The sequence below is a fragment of the Anabrus simplex genome, chromosome 5, assembly GCF_040414725.1.
Source record: "Anabrus simplex isolate iqAnaSimp1 chromosome 5, ASM4041472v1, whole genome shotgun sequence".
In the NCBI taxonomy this organism is placed as follows: domain Eukaryota; kingdom Metazoa; phylum Arthropoda; class Insecta; order Orthoptera; family Tettigoniidae; genus Anabrus; species Anabrus simplex.
In genome coordinates this window covers 188,251,896-188,274,869 of record NC_090269.1, presented here as the reverse complement: position 1 = coordinate 188,274,869, position 22,974 = coordinate 188,251,896, and positions in this window count along the sequence as shown.

Sequence of the window (22,974 nt, the reverse complement as noted above, 5' to 3'; positions counted from 1 at the left end):
ACGACATTCTTCCAAAAATCGAATGGGACTTCTCCTGTCTCATACATCTTACACGCTAAATGGAATAACCTTTCCATGCTGGTTTCTAAGGCAGTCATTAATTCAGAGGGAATGTCATCAATTCCAGGTGCCTTGTTCCTATTTAGGTCGCTCACAGCTCTGTCAAACTCTGACCTCAAAATTGGGTCTCCCATTTCATCAACATCAACAGCCTCTTCTTGTTCCAGAACCAAATTATCTACATCATCACCTTGATACAACTGTTGGACATGTTCCTGCCATCTTTCTGCTTTGTCTTCTTTCCCTAGAAGTGACTTCTCATCTGAGCTCTTAATATTCATACACCTAGATTTCCTTTCTCCAAAGGTTTCCTTGATTTTGCTGTATGCAGCATCTACCTTTCCTAGGACCATACAACCTTCGACATCCTTGCACTTCTCCTTCAGCCAGTCTTCCTTAGCTGCCTTGCACTTTCTATCCACTTGATTCTTTAATCGCATGTATTCTTTTCTGCCCTCTTCATTTCTAGCATTCTTGTATTTTCGTCGTTCATAAATCAGATCTAGTATCTCCTGAGTTATCCACTGATTCTTAGTTGATCTTTTCTTCCTTCCTAACATTTCTGCAGCAGCCCCGCTAACTTAATTTTTCATGACTATCCACTCTTCCTATATTGTGTTTCCTTCAGCCTTTTCATTTAGTCCTTATGCAACATGCTCCTTGAAACAATCCCTCACACTCTTTTTCCAACTTGTCTAGATCCCATCTTTTTGCATGCTTTCCTTTCTTCAATTTTTTCAGCTTCAGATGGCATTTCATGACCAACAAGTTGTGTTCAGAGTCCACGTCTGCTCCTGGGAAAGTTTTGCAATCCAACACCTGGTTTCTGAATCTCTGCCTAATCAAAATGAAATCTATTTGATACCTTCCAGTGTTTCCAGGTCTCGTCCAGTTATAAAGCCGTCGTTTGTGGTGTTTGAACCAAGTATTGGCAAGGACTAAATTATGATCAGTGAAGAATTGAACCAGCCGACTTACTCTTTCGTTCCTTTGTCCCAATCCAAATTCTCCTACTGTATTGCCTTCTTTACCTCGGCCTACCACTGCATTCCAGTCTCCCGTCACAATGATGTTCTCGTCACCTTTTACATATTGTATTTGATCTTCTATATCTTCATATGTTCTTTCGATTTCCTCATCATCCGCTGAGCTAGTAGGCATATAGACCTGCACTATTGTGGTGGGCATTGGTTTGGTGTCTATCTTGACGACAATAATTCTTTCACTGTGCTGGTCGTAGTAGCTTACCCGCTTCCCAATTTCCTTATTCATTGCTAAACCAACTCCTGCATTTCCTCTGTTTGATTTTGTGTTCATAATTCGGTAGTTGCCTGACCAAAAATCCTGTTCTTCCTGCCAACGTACTTCATTTATACCAACTACATCTAACTTAAGTCTATCCATCTCTCTTTTCCGATTCTCTAACCTACCACAACGATGCAGACTTCTAACATTCCACGCTCCGACTCGAAGAATGTCAGTATCCTGATGATCGCCCCCTCTAGTGTAGTCCCACCCGGAGATCCGAATGGGTGACTAGTTTACCTCCGGAATATTTTACCCAGGAGGAAGCCATCATCAGTACATCATTCATACAGAGAGAGCTGCATGTCCTCGGGAGTTAGTTACGGCTGTAGTTTCCCGTTGCTTTCAACCGTGTAGCAGTATCAACACAGCTATTACAAGGCCATATCAGTCAATCATCCAGACTGCCGCCCTTGCAACATCCGAAAGGCTGCTACCCCCCTTTCGATGAACCATTCGTTAGTCTGGTCTCTCAACAGATACCCATCCGATATGGTTGCACCTGCGGCTCGGATATCTGCTTCATTGGGACACGCAAGCCTCCTCACCGCGGCAAGGTCACATGGTTCGCAGGGGAGGAAAAAGAAAATAATAATTAGAATTTCTGGAGATGGCTCGAGAACGATTCTCCATTACACCCCGTCCTCTATCTTATGTACTGTATGTGAGAAACACATGCACACGATAGCCCAATCGGTTAACTCACTCATACATTCATACACCATAGTATCAACAATCAGTATGGATGGTTCCTTGTTCTCTACATTATTTATTGTACTGCAGGAGCCAACCGGAACCTTCGGTTCACTGGATTGAAAAAGAAATGTTTAAAGCAGATAACATTGTTGTTATTCCCACAAAATCAGGAAAACTTGGGAAAGAGAACTGAAAATATGGTTTAGAGAAGCCTTTTTTCCGTTCTCTGAAGACAACTGTGCCCTGCTTTTCGATTTGTGGACGACACACAGTGATACAACTTGTGGTGAAGACATCCCTTCATTCAAAACAATCGAACTGCTTCAGATTTAACAGAAATTCCAACCTCTCGTAATGATGTTAAAGCTGAGGTTCACCACAGAGAGACAATCCTTAAACTGCAATCCTCTATACATTTTCAGTTATGATCTCCATAATTTCTGGATATGATAAAATATTCATCGTTTGCAGAGAATTACACAAGGAAGTGACCTCCCGAGTTCATAGTGCCCGCTAAATATTGTTTGGAGAAGAATAAAGAAATGTATGAAGAACAGTACTTGCGTACCAGGATTCCAGGTACGATATCGGAGCCTTGCAGTTAAATCTGGATGTCGATTGTTTGCACGATATCCTCTTACTGTACAACGATTGTGTCAAAAAATGTCAAGGTGGGTTTCGACCTGTCTTACTGATACTTTCCTTGTAAGCCTAACAAACAAGATCCAAACCAGAAAACAAAAAATTAATTATTCTGGAGCGTTTTGGAGAAAAGAAATAAAAGACTACATTTTCCGAAGGAAGAAAAGGGCCATAATTGCGAAACTACTCGCTCAATATAAACCAAACTTGAATGTTTCTTGATTTTGACCGTATTATCTCAGTCATCTCATATAAATCAGGTTAAAATTAGCAAAGATAGAAAATTCAATATCGTTCAGAGAGAGTAGACTGGTTTATCAATAAAGCTCAGACATAAAATCCTACATTAAGGTAACAGGTGCAATTCCAAACTTATTTCAGGCATTGACGAGGATTCCCCGCAAAACGTTATCATCCACGAAGATGCCTAACTGCATTAAAAGTAGGAAGACGGAGCAAGTTGGGTACGTGATTTGAGTCATGTACATGTCAACATACATGCGGGAGATGGTTGGTTCAAACACCACTGTCGGCAGCTCTGAAGATGGTTTTCTGTGGTTTTCTATTTTCACACTATGCAAATACCGAGGCAGTATCCCAATAAAGGACACGGTCATTTCCCTTCCAAACCTAGCCTGTCCTATCCCGTCTTCGACATAAGACCTGTCTGTGTCGGTGCGACGTAAAACATAATTTAGCAAAAAACAAAATGTAAACAAACAAGCAGAAGTATGAAGTTCTCGGCACTGTGAATTTGCTTGTATTCCTGGTAGTCCCCTTGGGGGGACCTCATATTGCCCCAGCTTTATTAGCGCGTACCGTAATCACCAGTAATTGGCCTCCGATAGTCCACATCTAACGAGAAGTGTGTAGCAACACGAGCATTGCTTACACTATTTCTACCAACCTCGTGCTTGAATTCCCTTCACGCCAACTTTTCATCTTGCTGGCCGTGATACCTAGGATGTTTGATCATTTTCTCGTACCTTTTGTTGTTGTTGTTGTTGTTCTTCTTCTTCTTCTTCTTCTACTTCCTCCTGGCCTTATCCCAGTTACCTGGGACGGGTACCTTGTATTAATTAAGGCCAGTTTTACGGCCGTATTCCCTTCCTGAAGACAGTCACTTTGGCCCCTACTGTGGGAATGAAAAGTCTTCGACAAGCTGTGTTTCTTTTATCGACACGTGCTATAATGGAGCTATTAAGCCTATGGGGTAGGGGTAGCGATTCTGTATCTTACTCGGAGGCCTGGGTTCGATTCTCGACCAGTCCGAGGCTTTTAATTTAAGGTTGATAGCTGGAACGGCCTTCGCTCAGCGGAGTGAGACGAACTGAGGTGTTGTCTGATATAAGAGATTGCGGACCCGGTCAGGCTGATGACGCTGTTTTACTGAACACGTAACAGTTTAATAGCTGTGTTCCACCTAGCTGAGCAGCAGTTGTCTCTCTAGAGGACAAGGCCCTTCATGGGCTGTTGTACAACGGGTTTGTTTTGTTGTTTATTATATGGGGTTGCATGTTTTTTTGTTTATCAAGCAGTAGTTTTCAGACTTAGATAGATTATTTCAAGCATTAGCTACGAATTTACTCTCAAGTAATTATTATTTACAGCTACACTGGGTCATTCGTGTTGACTTTGAAGACGTGGAATGGTGCCACCTAAGATCGTAAGTTATACTGTTTTTACGCCAATCTGATAAATCGATCTTACGGCTCTCCCAGCCTGCTTGGTCATAAGGGAACTATCTCCTGTACGCGAAGCCCAGTGAATTTCAGTTGACGTGCAGTCTACGGGATGCAGTGCTGTGAATGTTTGCCTGTTAAACATGCCTCATCGATGCGTACAAACAGGGTATTGTTACGAATGAAACTCCGTCTATTTTATTATTCTAATTTATTTCAAGATGACCTAATAAATGCATACACACACGCACAATTCTAATCAGCTATGAATGGCCGCACTAATTACAAGTCTGTTTACAACTCTCTCTTTTCCTTACGGCACAGCAGGCGGTCCGGCCCGTTACTAGATCTGGGGACTGTTAATCTTTACTTTCACTTCCCCAAGTCCAGTCACCTCATACAGCAGCTGTGAGTAGACCGATGGATCTGAACACAGGGCTACGGGCCACTCGACACACGATGTCTTTTCGTTGGTTCGACTCCACAGACAGTCCAGTAATTCACACATTCACATGCAGTGAAGAACTAAACAGCTCAACAGTATTTAACAGCAGGACGATACTCACAACAGCGAACATTAACACAGGACCATTTACCCTCACACTCACGATAGTGGCTTTCCTCGCTGACTCACGGCGATCCTCAGTCCACAGAAATACACAAGCACACAGTACTCTCTCGTCTCCAGCCCACTTACTCACTGGATTCTCCGATACCACAACCACAGCTTCTGGTTCAGACCTCGGTAGGACACTAGCGACAGCCAACACCTCTGTCACCGTCAGCCAAGCCAACGAACCCCAACACACTCACTCTCACACTGACTCCACCACGGAGTCCAACAACTGACTCAGAGTCCAGCACCAACGCTGACTATAGCCCCACCATGGAGCCCAACATTCACTGACTGTCCGCAGCTAGCCTCCCTTTTTATAGCTCGGGTGATGGGAACCAGAAAATTCGCGAAGTGGCTAGAGGCGGAACATTCCCGTTGAATCTCCAAGAAAATCACATGTAAGCCAGCCGACGAAAACAATACACGGAAAGACCGGCCACACCCCAGAAGCCGGCTGGGAGATCCCCGATCGTCTGAGTCACTAGCCCCTTCCTGGAAGTACCAAAAGAGGCCACCGCCGTTGAGAGGGCCCAGATAATTGTTCTGCGTGAGAGTTCGTTATCTGTGCGGGCTGTAACCACACGTTTGACTGAAATGCTTCTACGGCACAACGTGGTCAAATGAAGGGACACGTGCTCGGAGACCTGGGTCAGGAGTACCCTGACGGATAATGGTGCGAGAGGATCATCGCATCACGGACAGACCCCAACTGCTGTGCTACCACTCGTTACGCAACGAACATTTGGTAAACGCTTGTGTGCAGTTAACTTACGATCATGTATCTCTGCAGTAAGTATTCCAGTGACCTCACAACACAGATGTGAGGCTGTTCTGGTATCGGGAACGGTCACGCTGGGTCGGCGAATGGCATATCTTCATCTTCAATGACGGATCGCGCTTTTGTCTTGGTCGCAATTGTATTCGACGATCTACCGGGGAGAGGAACCGCATGGATCTTATTGTTGAGAGGCACACAGGGCCAGTCCCAGGCATCACAGTCTTGGGAGCTATTGGCTTTCTTGTGAAAACGCCATCAGTGGCTATTGAGTGAACAATGACTGCTCGAAAGTGCGTGGATAAAGTTGCCAATGCATTGTTGACTCATCTGATAGTGACCGATGCAAATGGGAGGTTTCAGTAGGCAAATGCCTGCCCTCAAACTCCTGGCATCTCCAGGGAAATTCTTTAAGACAATACGCTTTTACAGTGGTCCGCCAGGTATCCGAACTTTAGCCCCATTTACCCCGTGTGGGGAATGATAATTAGATGCCTGCAGAAGTCCCCTCAGCTACCCCGAACTGGGGATGAACTGACCCTTGTGCTGGACCAAGCATCGGTCACAATTCCACAGAAGAATGTGATCCAGGGCCTTATTGACACCACACCGCGCGAGATTCAGCAATGAATTGCAGCTTCGAGTGAACAGATCCTGCAGTGTCCTGTGTCCGTAGAAAGACACCTGAACGTGTTATCATCGCAGCATTGCCTCACACCCGTCCACCATATCCCTTCATGGTGTTGTACTCTCCAATTTTCCTAGTATAATTACAGTATGTTGAAACGTACGGCTCCAGTATTCATAATCTAACATACGCCTTTCTCTGCCAAAACTTTAGCATTTTGCATTTTTATCATGTCTTGTTATCAGTTTCCTTTCAATGTTATAAATAATCGATATGATTGTTGTTCTTGTTGTAGTAGATGTTGTATAGCGTAAAACACCTCTCTGGTAATCAGAAATAATAAAATAATGTAAAAGTACCAATGCTGTAATTCCAAAGCAATATTTACGCTGCCTTAATGTATGATATTACTGTTTTTTTATTTCAATAAGTTATGCTAAGCATGGTATAGCTTTCGAAGACATATCTATCTCGTAGCATCGCAAAAATACATCGCTACTGCACGATTATGTAAACAAACAATTACAATCTGCAGCTGTTGTTAACCCTTGCAGGAGAGAACCAGAATCTGTAACATCGTGGACCAAGGAGCGGTAAGAAAATGTCCACTACAAATACACGTAAGTGAAGGAATTAGTTTACATTTCAACTTGTTATTATGCTATATATAGTATTTGAAAGCACATAAATGATGGGAATGAGAATATTCCGTGGAAAGTCATGCCACTCATTTTGTATGCAAAACAACAAATATATCCTAGATATGCATGCGTACTAACTCTTCGTTGTTGATGTACCAAACATTCTCATATTTGCTAACACTGGCGGACATTGTACACACGTTGAGTGAAGCTAATATTTGAAACAAATGAATACCACTATAAAAAGGTTATTCTGTGGACCGGGGGAGGGGGTATATTTTATATCCATTACGATTCTGTGATGAAGATTTGATTTCCCATGGCATATCATGACATGTTTCTAACGAAATAACAAAATACAATCATTTAAATACACAAAGGAGAGATTACAGAATGACAATAATAGTAGGAAAAGGTGGATATTTACCCCCTCCACTCAGGTCCAACTAAGGTTACAAGGAAGACATAAATACGCACAAAACAGAGAGAAAGTCACTCTATGGAACCAGATGACGTCTAGTGGCCTCGAAAGAAACCACTAACACAAATGCCGTCCATCTAATAGGTGCTAACAAATTACAGAAAGCAACAAGTTATCTTGAAATATTACAAAAAAAAATTCAAAAGCACACGACAGTTACCTCACTAATCAATTGTCGTCTCCTGCAGAACCTGTAAGGTACAAGAACACCCAAATGTGTCAGCTTGAATTTGTTCATCGAAAAAGTGACAAATCTTTGTTATAAGCTTTTTGTAGGACCCTATACGTGTTCGAACTGTCACCACAAGAACTAATTCATAAATTGTTTCCATGATTTCAGCAGGACAGATGAGAGGTGGGACATTCTCCTCCCTCGGAAGCACCAGCCGTCCTTGCCGGAGATTAAGCTGTACATGGAGCCACATAGCTCGCTGTTGAAGCTGACTTGAGATAGTCAAATGGTCATCTTTTTCAGATGACCTTACGACTCCGCTCGACCTGTCACCATCTTGTTAGTCCTGATGACTGTTCAAAGTAACAATCTGGTTCAGGAAAGGAGGTCAAACTTTCAACAATTAAAAGTGACCAGGAGTCAGGATTATCAGGCATGAGAACGAAGGAACGAGAATTCATGCCTGTCTAAGCGGAAACTGCAATGTTTATACACCTGCTTACAAAATTCAAAACTCAAAAAAGGTTGTGTTAAACGCTGACAAAGTTCAATTGCAGTGCAGCAAAGGAATTTCATCCGCACTGGTGTTTTGTAGGCAAGAATGAACTTCCTCCTTTGACTTTTAATTCACTAAATCATTCCCTAGGACGTCTCCTCTACCCATACTTGACCCAAGTACAACTCTTCTTGAAAGGGTAGTCTCAAAGTTGCGTATTTCTCCGGCGATATTAAATTTCCACCCGGCTATTCAGAATTCCTTTCTAAGAACCTATCATGTTCGGCCCCGTGGTGTAGGAGGCAACGCGTCTGCCTGTCACCCGCGGCCCTGGGCTCGATTCCAGGCCGGGTCAGGTTTTTTTATTGTAAATGATTAATATCCCTGGCTGTTCCTTTCCTCATATTCAACACTACACTTCCGCAATTCCACTTACACGCAGGTTCATATCATATGGTGCAAGTAGGGGCAAAAGATCTGTATAGGTCGACGCCCTGAACAAATAGCATTTCAAGAAAAGAATTTATCATAGTGCCTTGGAAACTTTGTTCATCGTAGGAGAACTTTCCCGGTAAACACCCTGACTATTTCTTTAAATTTCTGATTCAGACTACTTGAAATACCTAGTAAGTGATGTATTGTATATATGTGAATATTTCATCTTTGCTTGACTCCGCGCCACTCCGGTACCATACTTGAAAAAGGTCCATCCTGGATAGCCTAGGCGGAGCCACAGAGATACATTGATTTCTCTTATTAGTGCAAATATGTGCAAAAAGTGTACGCATAGATCAAACGTTTGAAGTACACGTGGTCATACATGGTTTTAATAGGTTCGAATAGTCACTTTTATTACACGAAGTTAGCGTTACGAAAAGAATAATCTTATGTTTACATCTTAAAATGTAATCTCTCTTACGGAGGTCAAACTACTGTCGACAACATAGATTTACACTTCATGCAGAACTAAATAATAATAATAATAATAATAATAATAATAATAATCAACATCATCGTCATCTTATGTCGGGGCTGCTTTCTTGCAACGTTTCCTCCATTTCAGTCGATCCTTAAGCATCCAGGGGACTGAGTTTGGTGAGCCGCGTGTCATCACTCACCAGGTCCAACCAACGTGTTTGAGGTATTGCGAGGTTCATCGGCATGGTGAATTTCTTCAAGAAATTTATTCCTAACTTCGCTAACCGAGCGGCGCCCTTGAACTTACTTCGTAGTAAAGGCGTCAAATTTGAGTGGGGGCCTTCTCAACAAGCCGCTTTAGAAGACTTGAAATTAGCTCTTTGTAATGCCCCTGTCCTTGCAATGCCGGATTTCTCGAAGAAATTCATTGTCCAAACCGACGCGTCGTCGTCGGTGGTGGCTGCAGTGCTTCTTCAAGACAGTGAACTCGGAAGGCGACCCATCGCTTATGCATCTACGACTCTATCGGCTCAAGAAGCCAAGTATTCCATCTATGAACTTGAGGGTTTGGCAGTCTTATTTGCACTAGAAAACTTCCGCCTCTATCTGGAACATGTCAAGTTCGACTTGGAAACAGATAACCAAGCCTTAAGTTGGGTCTTAGCTAGATCGCGTCGTAGTGGTCGTATATCCCGATGGGCCATCAGGATTTCTGCCTTCCAGTTTGATGTTAGGAATATAAGGGGATCTGAAAATGTGGTGGCGGACGGACTAAGCCGTATGTTTTCTGATGATGTGGAGACCTCTGAACAAGAAGATAGTTCTTCTCTTCCCGTACCCGTACCTTCGGAGGTAAATGCTATTTTTACTGATGCCCCCATGTTGTTCAGAGATATTGATATCAACGTGAAGATCCAGTGCTGGTTCCTATTATGGAAATCGTTTCTTCTGGGGAACATGTCGTCCCTTATGTGTTGAGGAATGGGGTTTTATGTTGCCCGTCGCGGCATGATAAGATGAAGAAAGTTGTGGTTCCAGCTGTTCTTGTACCTATGATCTTCAAGTACTACCATGAGACCCCATTAGGGGGTCATTTAGGCATCTTCAAAGCCCGAGAAAAGATCCGAGAAATGTTCATTTGGGAAAGTATGGACGGGGAAATTCGAGAATTAGTAAAAGCTTGTAAATCTTGTTGGCTTAGTAAGCCCACCTTGTCCACTAAGCAAGGTTTATTATCTTCTCATCAAGCGTCGCGCCACATGGAATGCCTCTATATCGACTACGTAGGACCCTTCCCCCAATCAAAGGGGAACGCCAACAAATTCATTCTTGTGTGTGTAGATGGTTTCCCCAGATATTCTTGGTTATTTCCGACTAAGCTGGCTACCGCTCAGTCCACCATTGCTTGTTTAAATTCCATCTTTGCTTCTTTTGGTCCGTGTCAATATTTTGTTTCTGATAATGCTAAAGCCTTTACTTCCAATCGCTTCCGTAAATTTTGTTTTGATTTGTCCATCTCTCATGTAACTATTTCGGCATATTATCCTCAACCATCTCTGGCGGAGCGGGTCAATCGTAATCTGAGATCGGCTCTAATTGCCTATCATCATGAATATCATTCTAGATGGGAAACGTCCCTGCATTGGTTGGCCTTCGCTTTGTATTCGGCTGTTCATGAGTCCCACAAGTTCACTCCAGCTTCCTTGATGTTTAAAGTTGTGCCTAACACGCCGCTCTCTAACCTTTGGTCTCTTAGTGATATTCTACCTGAGACAATAATATTGGAGATCTTTGGAAGAAGGCTAAGGCCAATCATAAAGTTTCTCATGAAAAGGTTAGGGCAAGATATGATCGTGGATGGAGGCCTACCAATTTAAAAGTAGGAGATCAAGTCATGGTAAAAACAAAACTTTGTTCCCGCGGGCAAGCTTGCCCCCAGATTTCATGGGCCGTGCACCATTTTGGATTTCCTGACTCCAATAACATTGTTGGTGAGCAATCCAGCCACCGAGAGGATCTTTAGGGTCTATATCTCTCAGGTAAATCCTGTGTAACGTCATTGTTAACTTAGCCATCAACATTTAACAGCAATCCAAAGGTTATGTTTTTTGGGTGGCCTCTTGCTCCAAACTAGTTGATTTTGTTATATATATTCATTTTGAAATGTAGGATCTTTCCCTCCGGTTTCCCTGCTGTCAATTACTTGTGACCATTACCAAGCCCCCGTCTCCTGAAAATCCACACTAGTGACGAATTGCCTTCCACGCCGATGGCCCCTCAGCCTCACCAACAAAGATCGTACCCTCTATTCTCAAGGCACCAACACACTTTTCTGTCGCCGAGATCTTACTGTTTCAGTGTCCCCGCAGCCGTTCGTCACCGTACCACCACTGAGGTGGGGTACGGGCCCACTTCACTCCCGTGATGTCTACCTGTGTACGGCGTGCCGGAATCCATCTCCCGGCAAAGGATGAAGTGCGGCGCCCCTACCGCCAATTCATCTGGGGACTGTACATATCCTTCTGATCTGCGGCGTCCTTCGCGACGACTACCCCTCTCATAGTAGCGGGAGAGGTGTATCTGAGGGTACTTGAGAGGTCCGGGCGACCTCAACTGGATATCGGCAGCAGTGGAAGGACTTGCCGTCAAAAATATTCATATGTATTTCACATTCTGCAGCAACAAGACACTCTAAAGCTGAAGTTTAACTAGTTGCTACCTGACTACTTCAAAAAAGAAACTTAAAATTTGTTTTCTTCAAAGTTGAATCATTTTTTTCAGAATTCTTCTGTGTCACCCCTTGGAAGGACATTTGGGGTGGGGGAGGTCTGTACCGGGCGGTACATCTCTACGGCGCACATTTAAATCTTGCGCCAATTAGAACTCCTCTACAGGAGAAACACAGAACTTGGAACTAAATCTACTTAAACTTTTCCTCCGAAGATGTCACCTCCTTAATTTTATGATTGTGAAGTTTCCAGTACTGTATAAAATTCTACACGTTTTGTTTACCATTTATCAAGAAGTTTGGACATTCTCTCATAGATGTCTCTGCTAAAAAAAATTATCATGCAGCCTGGTACGAAGTGAAGGAACGTTTTTGAAGAAATTTTGTATTTATAAGTTTTTCTTTACTAAATTTCGTTCATTCATTTTTGGGTTGGCAATATTGATCTTTACTTTCCGCCAGTTTTGAATTCAACAAATCCCTAATTTCTGTAATTAATTTTCAGCCTGTTACAGGCTTCTTCTTCGATTTGGTGTGTAACTTAAATTTAACCAATAAAATTGAGAGGGTGTGGCTTGATTATTCATGAAAGGTCTCGAACTTTCTCCGAGGGTTTATAAACTGTGGATTTTTACCTCTCTTGGCCACTTGATCAACATCTAACTAAGTGTGTGTATGTGAAGCAAGAGACGGGACGTGTCTCTTTCATCAAGTAGCAGTCCTTCAGCATGGTAATGGCCGTTTAGCATCTTTATTTCTTGCTAGCTCAGCAGTTTAACCCGCGTGAAAGGTCCGAAACTTTTACCATGTAACCTACTTTTCTAAAAATGTAATTTTCTGCCGGCTTATGTAAAAACTTCATAAAATCTGCAATTCGGGGATAGAAAGTGATATACCCTCTCGTGCGCCCCTCCATCTTGGTTTGAGGTACCGCATTTGTTTCTGCAATATATTAAAGTGATTTCCATCCGCGCTACCTCAGTAGATTGTGATTAGCGCCTGTGTCGTTGGCTAAGTGCCCTATAGGTTGTTAACTTTTTTGTGGAGCTGAATCTTTGACTCCATTCCAGTTTGCTCGGGCCGTTTATTGAACCTGTTCTTTTTCACTAAGGCCCAGTAGGTTGGGTACTAGGTACCTCTGTGTAATAAGATGGCTATTTGTAAATAGTGCCTTGTAAGGCCTGTGATTATTGGATTTTTGCACTGTGTTGCCTTGAGTAGGCTTGAAAAACTGATAGCGTGTCAGCTCTTTTCAAGTGTTGTAGAAGTGCCTCTGGGAGGCCTGATATTGTAATTGCTGGAGCAAGGGCTCAATGTATTAGGGGATTTCTGCCGTTTGAACCAATTAGTGTGTTGTAAAGTTGAGCTAGGAGCTCAAAATTGTAAAACTAGGGGCTTGTAGCCCAAGAGTGGTAAAATTCTGAAATCTTGGATCCTTTTAAGTCTTGTTTCCAAATTGTTATTTCACTCACTGAAACGTTATAATTTTGTTGTTTCTTCAGAAAATATAACTTTTTTAAAAATTTTAAATTAACTCTGACTTTGTAGTTAGACCCATTCATCCCGGCACCTTCTTTCACCTCTGCGTTCCGCAGGTACCCCGGAACAATAATTATTATTATTGTACCGGCTGGTACACCTCTACGCCGCACATCTGAATTTTCCGCCTTCAAGTACTCCTCTACAAGAGAAACTCTGAACTTTAACAACTGTATCAACCCATAAGTTTGCTCAGAAGATGTCACTACCGTAAATTTTGTGATTACGAAGTTGTCAGTACTGTGTTGAGTTCAACTTGTTTTGTTTTCTATTGATCAAGAAGTGTGGGCATTCTCTGATAGATGTCTCTACAAAAAACTATGACCATACACCCTGGTGCGAAGTGGAAGAACTTTATTTGAAGAAATTTTGTATTCATAAGTTTGTTCTTTACTAAATTTCGTTCTTTCATTTGTGGGTTGGCAATATAAATCTTTTCTTTCCGCCAGTTTTGAACTTAGCCAATCCAGAATTTCTGTAATTAATTTTTGACCAAACGTGTCTTTCTTCTTCGATTTTGATGTGTAACTGTAAGCTACCCAATAAACGCCTGTGGGGTGTGTCTTAATTATTCATGAAAGGTCTCGAATCTTCCCTGAGAGTATAAAAACTGCTGATTTTCCTGCCTCTCAGCCACTCGAACAACATCTAGCCTAGTGTATGGAAGTGTAGCAGGGGGCGGGTAGCGCCTCTTACTTCGGGCAGCAGTTCTTCACAAAGGTAATGGCCGTTTAACATCTTTATTTTCTTGCTAGCTCAGCAGTTTAACCATCGGGGAGGGTCCGAAACCTTTTTGATGTAACCTATCTGTCCAAAAATGTAACTTTTTGCCGTTTTGATGTAAAATTTTCATATAACTTTAATTGTAAATCGGGGATAGAGGGTGCTTTACACTCTCGAGCTCCCCTTCATTTTGAATTTGAGGTGACTACGTTTTCGTAACCGTTCTTCTAATCTCCCTTAATGTGTTAAATTTATTCTGTATACGAGTCACCTCCATAGTTTGGGAATAGCCTTTTTTTCATCGGCCTAGTGCCTCTTAGGTTTTAAGAAGTTTCATGTAGGAGTGCAGATTCTCGCTTCCATTCAGTTTTGCATTTTGGGCCAGTAACTTAACCTATTATTTTTCTACTAAGGCCCATTAGGTTGGGTATAAGATACCCCTGTTTCTTTGAAAGTATGCCTTGAGGGCAGTTAATAGTAAAGTCCGTCGTGGCCTTTGATAGGCTCAGAACATTGAGAGCGGTCAGCTCTTTTATTTGTGGTAAATGTGCCTCTAGGAGGCTTGACATTGCTAGGCGGGAGCAAGTGCTCCATGTAATGAGGGGATTTCTGCCCTTTGGTAATATGTGGTTGTGAGCTGAGTGTTCAGAAATTGTTAAAATTAGGGCTTGTGGCCCAGATTGTTAAAATATCTCTAAATCTTGGTTTTCCTGGTATTGTGCCTGATTTGACTTGTTGTGACTTATTAAAATCTGAAGTTTTATGTGAAAATTGTTTTGCTATTTTTGAAAAATATAACCTTTAATGCAATTTTAATCAATATCTCAGCTTTGTAGTTAGACCCATTCCAGCCCGTGCCTTCTTTCACCTCTGCATTCCACGGGCAACCCCGGAACAATTATTATTTTTATTATTATTATTATTATTAGTATTATTATTATTATTATTATTATTATTATTATTATTATTAATACGTCATGGAGAATACATTCACCAACTCCAACATTGTCAATTATGGAAAGACATTCACGACGGAATTTCTTCAGTGCAACGATGATTCTACTAGTTTAGAAAGACGATGGCTGTGTGTGGGACTCTGTTATTCAGAACCAGAAAGTGACAAGTCTCTTTGGGTCGCATTATGCACGTACAGCACAGTTACTTTCACCAGAGATGCAGGTGGCTTACCGCCGAGCCAATTACATAGCTAGAGAAACGAAACGGAAGAAACATCTCTTGGCCTGTTTCACTTACTGTTTCATAATCAGAAATGAAAACAGAAGGCGTATAGCTAGCTAATGAGATAACATACAGCGTGGTACTGTAATTATGACGAGACCTTCCCGCTAAGTGGATTTGAAATGAGAATGCGTTCACTTTCTGCTCAAAACACAAAGCGTGGAGAATGAAGCCCCTGTTCCCATTATTGGCTGCAGCCATGATTACATAATTAACAATAAAGGTTATAGGGCATGAGAGACAAGAACAGAGTTATCACCCTGGAGGTAAGCATTATTGAAAGGAGCAGCTAGGATACTGTCTAACACAAGACTGAGATCCTGACCTCGAGTTCTAAACTCGTCGGTGTGTCGTGAAGTGTTATGTGTTACCGGTGTGTCGGAGGATTTCGGCAATGAACCGACTGCAGGCCTTTGAAATGTGGACTAGGGGACCCGTGCGAGAAATCTCGCATGTTCATAAATTATGTGGTGGAGTAGTCCCCTGATGAACTACTGGTGAAGTAAGGAATACACAAATCAGTACAATATTAGACAGTCTTACTCACCACTTAATGTTACCTTTGATTTTTTAACATTTATGGTATCCACTTAAACGGATGCAAATGCATGTGCTTTATAATACTGACGAATGTTGCGAAAGTATTTTTTGGTTTTACTGTCATTCTTTTTTAACTGATAATTACAGCATATCGTAATGGCATAAATGAGGCGTCTCATGGCCAAAATGTGAAGTGGACAGCAATGACGGGGGGCATTTTCCTACAGCAACAGTATTTGCAATTCGCACACTTCGTGCATTTTTTAACTCATTTTTTAAAGAAATTATCGATATTTATGAAATAAGAGTGCAATTCGTCACTCCTAATGTCTATTCTCTTTCTTTTGAATGCTCATTTGTCACGATCGGTTACTTGTGAGCGCCGCAAAAGGGATCTACACTACTGAAATAATATATATGATGTAATACAGAATGTTGAAAATCCTATGGGTAGACCTGGTCACAAACCACGAGGAACCCCATCGTGCCGGAAAATCATGCGAAGTGTTAACCTTCGTAAAATGCAGGAATGCAGCCTATTCCGGTCATTTATTCCAAAATGACTAATATAGCCTGATGCAACTCATCATAGAATGCAAGGTAGAACGGAAACATGGTCGTAGGCAGAGAAAATTATCCTAAGTGCAGAACCTTCAATAGTGTTTTAACATCCACTCTGATACAGGGAACGCAAAGTAAAAATAATTGTTCCACGATAGTCGACGACTTTCTGTGAGGAGAGAGCACTGGAGGAAGTTGAAGTAGAAAACATACGTTATGAATTTTCTCCGAAAGAGTAAGCAGCCAAACTGTACGAGCCAATTCATCAGGAAAGACTGCATTTACTTTTATGCTAGCCGCCTCACGGCACGCGAACACGTACGCACTTTTAGCGGCGCTGGGTTTTAATAAAAGTACAGCATCAATATTTGCCTGGTAGGAAAATGGGAAATCTTGTAAAACCATCTTCAGAGCTGTTGACAATGGGGTTTAATTGTATTGTATTCCGAATGAAAGCTCATAACCAGGGATAGCGATATCATTTCTTACTACAGTTTTCAACTAGTCACAAGGGTACAATATGTCACTAGCGATCTTCACCGAGTTACACTGTGTGTAAAAGTTTGGTTTTTTTTCTTTTCAGAATGTGAGGTTTACTTCACTTATTCTGACTGATTTTCTGCGGTTGTCTGAACCGTATATTAACAAGGGAACAAGAAGAAAATGCAAATAACACCTCCTCTGACAGCCAACACAGCTGGGAAAAATCTCTATTCCCTCAATAAATGCACATTCGACAAGACATACACTATCTGGTGAAAAGTATCCGGACACATACTCGACAGTAAACCGGGGTGGACCCACCCATGTGGTATTGCGAGAGGGTGAAGTCCCTTTCAAGGAAAACACCCCCACACCTTCACCTTATCTCCAATAAATTTCACTCCGGGCATACTGTATCGTATGAATGAAAAACAACACACCCAAACACTCCGATTTGACTGCTATATGGTACAACGTGTTTCATCACGTGTTTCCAGGCATTCACGAGCCAGTGGTTCTGTTTACATCATCGAACGTGACTGTTAGCGCTTACCAGAAAAATGGACGAGTGCCAGAACTTTAAACTCCCGTCCTCACATGTCCCGGAGCGTAGCTATGGTTACTGGCAATGAGGAATTCTTAGATGATGGTATCACACGATGTGATGGAATTTCCCTGTGATATCTTCTTCAATGCTCGACCGTCCCTTTCGGTCAACCCACGTGATTTTATTTTCCCATTCCATTTCACAATCATGTTCCCGATAGTAACTCAAGAAAGGTAGAAACAACCCTGACGGATTGCTTGCTGTCGTAGCTAACAATAACCATTGCACTTCCGAAGTTTCTAACTGCTCTTGCTCCACCCATTGTGCAGGTATCTCATGCCACTGTACAGCATCGAGCCCTCAGCCGCAGGTCGTAGTGATATCTAGGTTCTAGCTTACGTGTACAGAGGGGTGTCTAGATACTTTTCTTCAGATAATGTGAACTTGCGTGCAGAAAATCTGGCTGATACATGAAGATTGCAACAGTGTAATTCCTTCCGTAATGTTTCCACATTTATAAAACCAACGCCTGACTCCACTCTGCCTTGCTTCTTCTCTCAGGGCTGGTTTACACGGGTAGAGTAGCGAGGCGAGTAGAGTGGATAGTAGAGCTACTAGCATCGTGTAAACGACCGGGATAGTAGCAAGTAGAGTAGAGTAGTTAGTAGGCAGTAGAGTAGAGTGGGTTTCCGCTGCGGTAAAGTAAGGGCTGGTTTACACGGGTAGAGTAGCGAGGCGAGTAGAGTAGTTAGTAGAGTAGCCACGTTACTCTACTCTACCGCTGTCTGGTAGAGTTGACACTCGTATCGTTCATACGGGAGTAGAGTCGTACAGTAGAGTAGAGTACAGTAGTAGCACCATGTCAAGACGTAAGCACATCGTAAGGAAGTGTTTAAAGGCATTTACAAACATATCACTGCAAGAGGTTGGTGAAGCGTTAGAAGAAGAAGTAAATGAGGAAAAAAGGGAATGGGTAAGAGGCTGGCTTAGCAGGAGAGATACACTCGGGGCATCGGCATTAAATCTGAGAGAACTTGGTAATTTGGAGAAATATGGGGGGACAAACTCGACACAGTTGGCCAAGAACATGAGGGATCGTCTCAGGATCATTTTGTTAATGCAGGAGCAGTTCCCTGGCAGTACAAGCATGCATTTTAACCCAGGAACACAAACGATTGAATTTTTAAGACTTTATTCATTATTGTACAGAAAGTAACGACAGTGTAATCATCCCCTCAGGATTTTACTAGTCTTCGTCTGTGAATACTGTAGTGGTGATTTCTAAGATAAAACTATATGAACGAGCTCCAGTCTAATTATAGATCATAATTCTGGCGAAGGTTTTTGTTCCACGGTGAAGGGGTGAGGTACTCCTTTCCCCAGTTAGACTGTAGTGATGTTTCTATTTCCATTTTTTTGTATTTCAGCCAACCTAAATCTTATCCGAATGAAATTTTACAGAATTCATTTCAAAAGTTATAGAAAGAATATCCATTGGCCATCAGTGTGTCGTCTCAGAACCCACGAGTCTCAAAACTCACCAGTATCAAAATTCACGAATTCTAAGAAGAGGGTTAGCAAGAATAGGTTTCTCTTTTTGGGCCAGTCTCAAACCTCACGAGCAGGACCAGTTCTTCTTTGAATGGATATATGCCCAACCTACTAGTGATGATATAATCGGATATTTTTTAAAAATCAAATAGCTTCCATCCGGTTATTTAAATAATGGAATAAATAATCAAATGAATTTCAAATATCATTCAGTTATATCGCGTAGAATAATCGGTTGCGTCATGAATAAATTTTTCGGTGTAAGTGTGTCGGATGGATAATCGATTGAATTATGTGAATAGATGACAAATAGAAATACGCCTCTTTTTTTTTGCAATCCATGAAGTCCAATGCTGAAGACGGCACAAACACTCAGTTCCCGAGCCATAGGAATTAACAAATGAAAGTGAAAATCCCGGCCAGGAGTCGAACCTGGGACTCCCTGGACCCATTGGACCACAGACCAGCATGCTAACCATGTATCCATGCAGCTGGACGACATAAAATTAAAGTAGGTATATTGCTTGCTGCTAGTTAAAATAAATTTTCAGTTGGTAGTAATTACCGGGGCTTAGTTCTATTATGAGGCCAGAAGACGGCATTTACTTATATAAGAAACTTTATTTTACCGATATTAAATATTACGACTGTTAATTCACTCATTTAGTTTCATTAGAGATTAATTTGGTCATGAATCTCATCGCAGGGAAATTAAATTACTTATCTCCATTCCCTTCAGAAAGTAGGCGAGTATGATGAACGGTCTCTGATACGCTTTCCGAAAATAATATGAACTCATGCTCCACACGTATGACTGAGTCATGTACTCCCAGATGCCTTACTTAGCATAGATTAATATATTACATCACGCCCCCACGCGATTACACGATACGCAATGTTATATACTCGTAGTATTGACTACTTGGGTCACCAAATTTATAAAATCATAAATTAAAATGTGTCAGAATTTTATCTAAAATATAGCGAAGTAGCCAATCGCTATCTTTGACGTTCTGTTGCTATATGACTTATGTTACTCTGCCAGCCCAACACACAGGGGAAAATAATGGTCGGTGAATGACACAGAGGTGTATTATTATTATTCGCTAGGGGTTTTACGTCGCACCGACACAGATAGGTTTTATGGCGACGATGGAATAGGAAAGGCCTAGGAGTTGAAAGGAAGCGGCCGTGGCCTTAATTAAGGTACAGCCCCAGCATTTGCCTGGTGTGAAAATGGGAAACCACGGAAAACCATCTTCAGGGCTGCCGATAGTGGGATTCGAACCTACTATCTCCCGGATGCAATATTATCATTATTATTATTATTATTATTATTACTATTATTATTATTATCAAAACATTTTTCTGTGGCCTTAAAGGTAATATAACGTATTTTTCCTTTTGATATAAATTTAATGTTAATGGTATTGTGGCCTCAGGAGAGGCCTGGTGAGTGAGTCACCGCGCATCTCACCCCTCCTGCCGTCATCGCAGGCACCTGCTATCCGGAGTTGTGAATTATGAGACTCATTGGAATATTAATTTAACTATCAGTTTGCAGTCGTGAGTTTTGATACCATTTGCTACTAATTTACGCACATGAGTTTTGAGACGTAACCGGCCATAAGTACACTGTAAATTACGCTGGCGTAGGCCTAATTTGCAGTAGCTTCTTCGCCATAAATATCCCAATTATTGATCTTTTTTTTTTTTTTTTTTTTTTCGTTGCTTGTACGGCCCATGTGTAGAGCTTAAGCTTCTAGATCTGACACTGTACTGTAAACAATAATTATTTTGGATATTCCAAACAACATATGGAAACTATTCAATTTGTTGAGGAAATTACTGTTATTGCTGAAAATGAACGGCAGTGGCAAGTGATATGTAGAAGATCCCTATGTATGTTATTAATATGATTAATGTACACAGTCCTGCACCATTGTATTGCCTAACTTAAACATGTCGAGACACATGATGAACACGCTGTGTAACATTGAAACTTGAGAAATCTTCATATTAAGTGAAAATCCAGCTGACACTTGTTTATATTTTATGTTGCATTTTCGAGTGTAGATGTCTGCGGCACCACCTCCAGACTTCTTGGATCTTCGTATTTTCATGAGTTCTTGATTGTATGTACATCGTAAATTTTTTATTTTCTGTTTCAGTTCCGTTAACCCAAAACCCTCTTTACCCATTTCCGCCGCCCGTCTCATATTCTTTCTATAAGTAACGCTGTTTATGTTCCATAAACATTCTTTTTCGCTGTAGAGCTCCACAAATTTGCAAGTTTTTTCTTCCGTCCACTTCATTTTGCCGCCAAATAAACGCTCAACGTAATACCACCGTCTGTACACATGCAAATACAGCAGTCGAATGACGCACCAGCTGAAAAATTGAGCGTCCTCGGACTTCTCCGCCAGCTCTCGGAGCTCGGTTCCGGTGGAGGGGGAAGGATAGTGGTAGAGTTACTTTACCGCAGCGGAAACCCACTCTACTCTACTGCCTACTAACTACTCTACTCTACTTGCTACTATCCCGGTCGTTTAAGCGATGCTAGTAGCTCTACTATCCACTCTACTCGCCTCGCTACTCTACCCGTGTAAACCAGCCCTAACTCTACCACTATCCTTCCCCCTCCACCGGAACCGAGCTCCGAGAGCTGGCGGAGAAGTCCGAGGACGTTCGATTTTTCAGCTGACGCGTCATTCGACTGCTGTATTTGCATGTGTGTACATACGGTGGTATTACGTCGAGCGTTTATTTGGCGGCAAAATGAAGTGGACGGAAGAAGAAACTTGCAAATTTGTGGAGCTCTACAGCAAAAAAGAATGTTTATGGAACATAAACAGCGTTACTTATAGAAATAAGAATATGAGACGGGCGGCGGAAGAGGACTTGATTGCGAAAATGGGTAAAGAGGGTTTTGGGTTAACGGAACTGAAACAGAAAATAAAAAAAATACGATGTACATACAATCAAATACTCATGAAAATACGAAGATCCAAGAAGTCTGGAGGTGGTGCCGCAGACATCTACACTCGAAGATGCAACATAAAATATAAACAAGTGTCAGCTGGATTTTCACTTAATATGAAGATTTCTCAAGTTTCAATGTTACACAGCGTGTTCATCATGTGTCTCGACATGTTTAAGTTAGGCAATACAATGGTGCAGGACTGTGTACATTAATCATATTAATAACATACATAGGGATCTTCTACATATCACTTGCCACTGCCGTTAATTTTCAGCAATAACAGTAATTTCCCCAACAAATTGAATAGTTTCCATATGTTGTTTGAAATATCCAAAATAATTATTGTTTACAGTACAGTGTCAGATCTAGAAGCTTAAGCTCTACACCTGGGCCGTACAAGCAACGAAAAAAAAATATATCAGTAATTGGGATATTTATGGCGAAGAAGTTACTGCAAATTACGCCTACGCCAGCGTAATTTACAGTGTACGTATGGCCGGTTACGTCTCAAAACTCACGTGCAAAAATTAGTAGCAAATGGTATCAAAACTCACGACTGCAAACTAATAGCTAAATTAATATTCCAATGAGTCTCAAAATCCACGACTCCGGATAGCAGGTGCCTGCGATGACGGCAGGAGGGGTGAGGTGAGCGGTGACTCACTGACCAGGCCTCTCCTGAGGCCACAATACCATTAACATTAAATTTATATCAAAAGGAAAAATACGTTATATTACCTTTAAGACCACAGAAAAATGTTTTGATGATGATAATAATAATACACCTCTGCGTCATTCATCGACCATTATTTTCCCCTGTGTGTTGGGGTGGCAGAGTAACATCCACAGTATCCTCTGCCTATCGTAAGAGGTGACTAAAAGGGGCCCCAGGGGTACTTACATTTTTTAGAAAAGGCCCTTGTCTTTCTTTGCCCGAAACCTTAATTTTCTCGAAGTATGGGCCACCT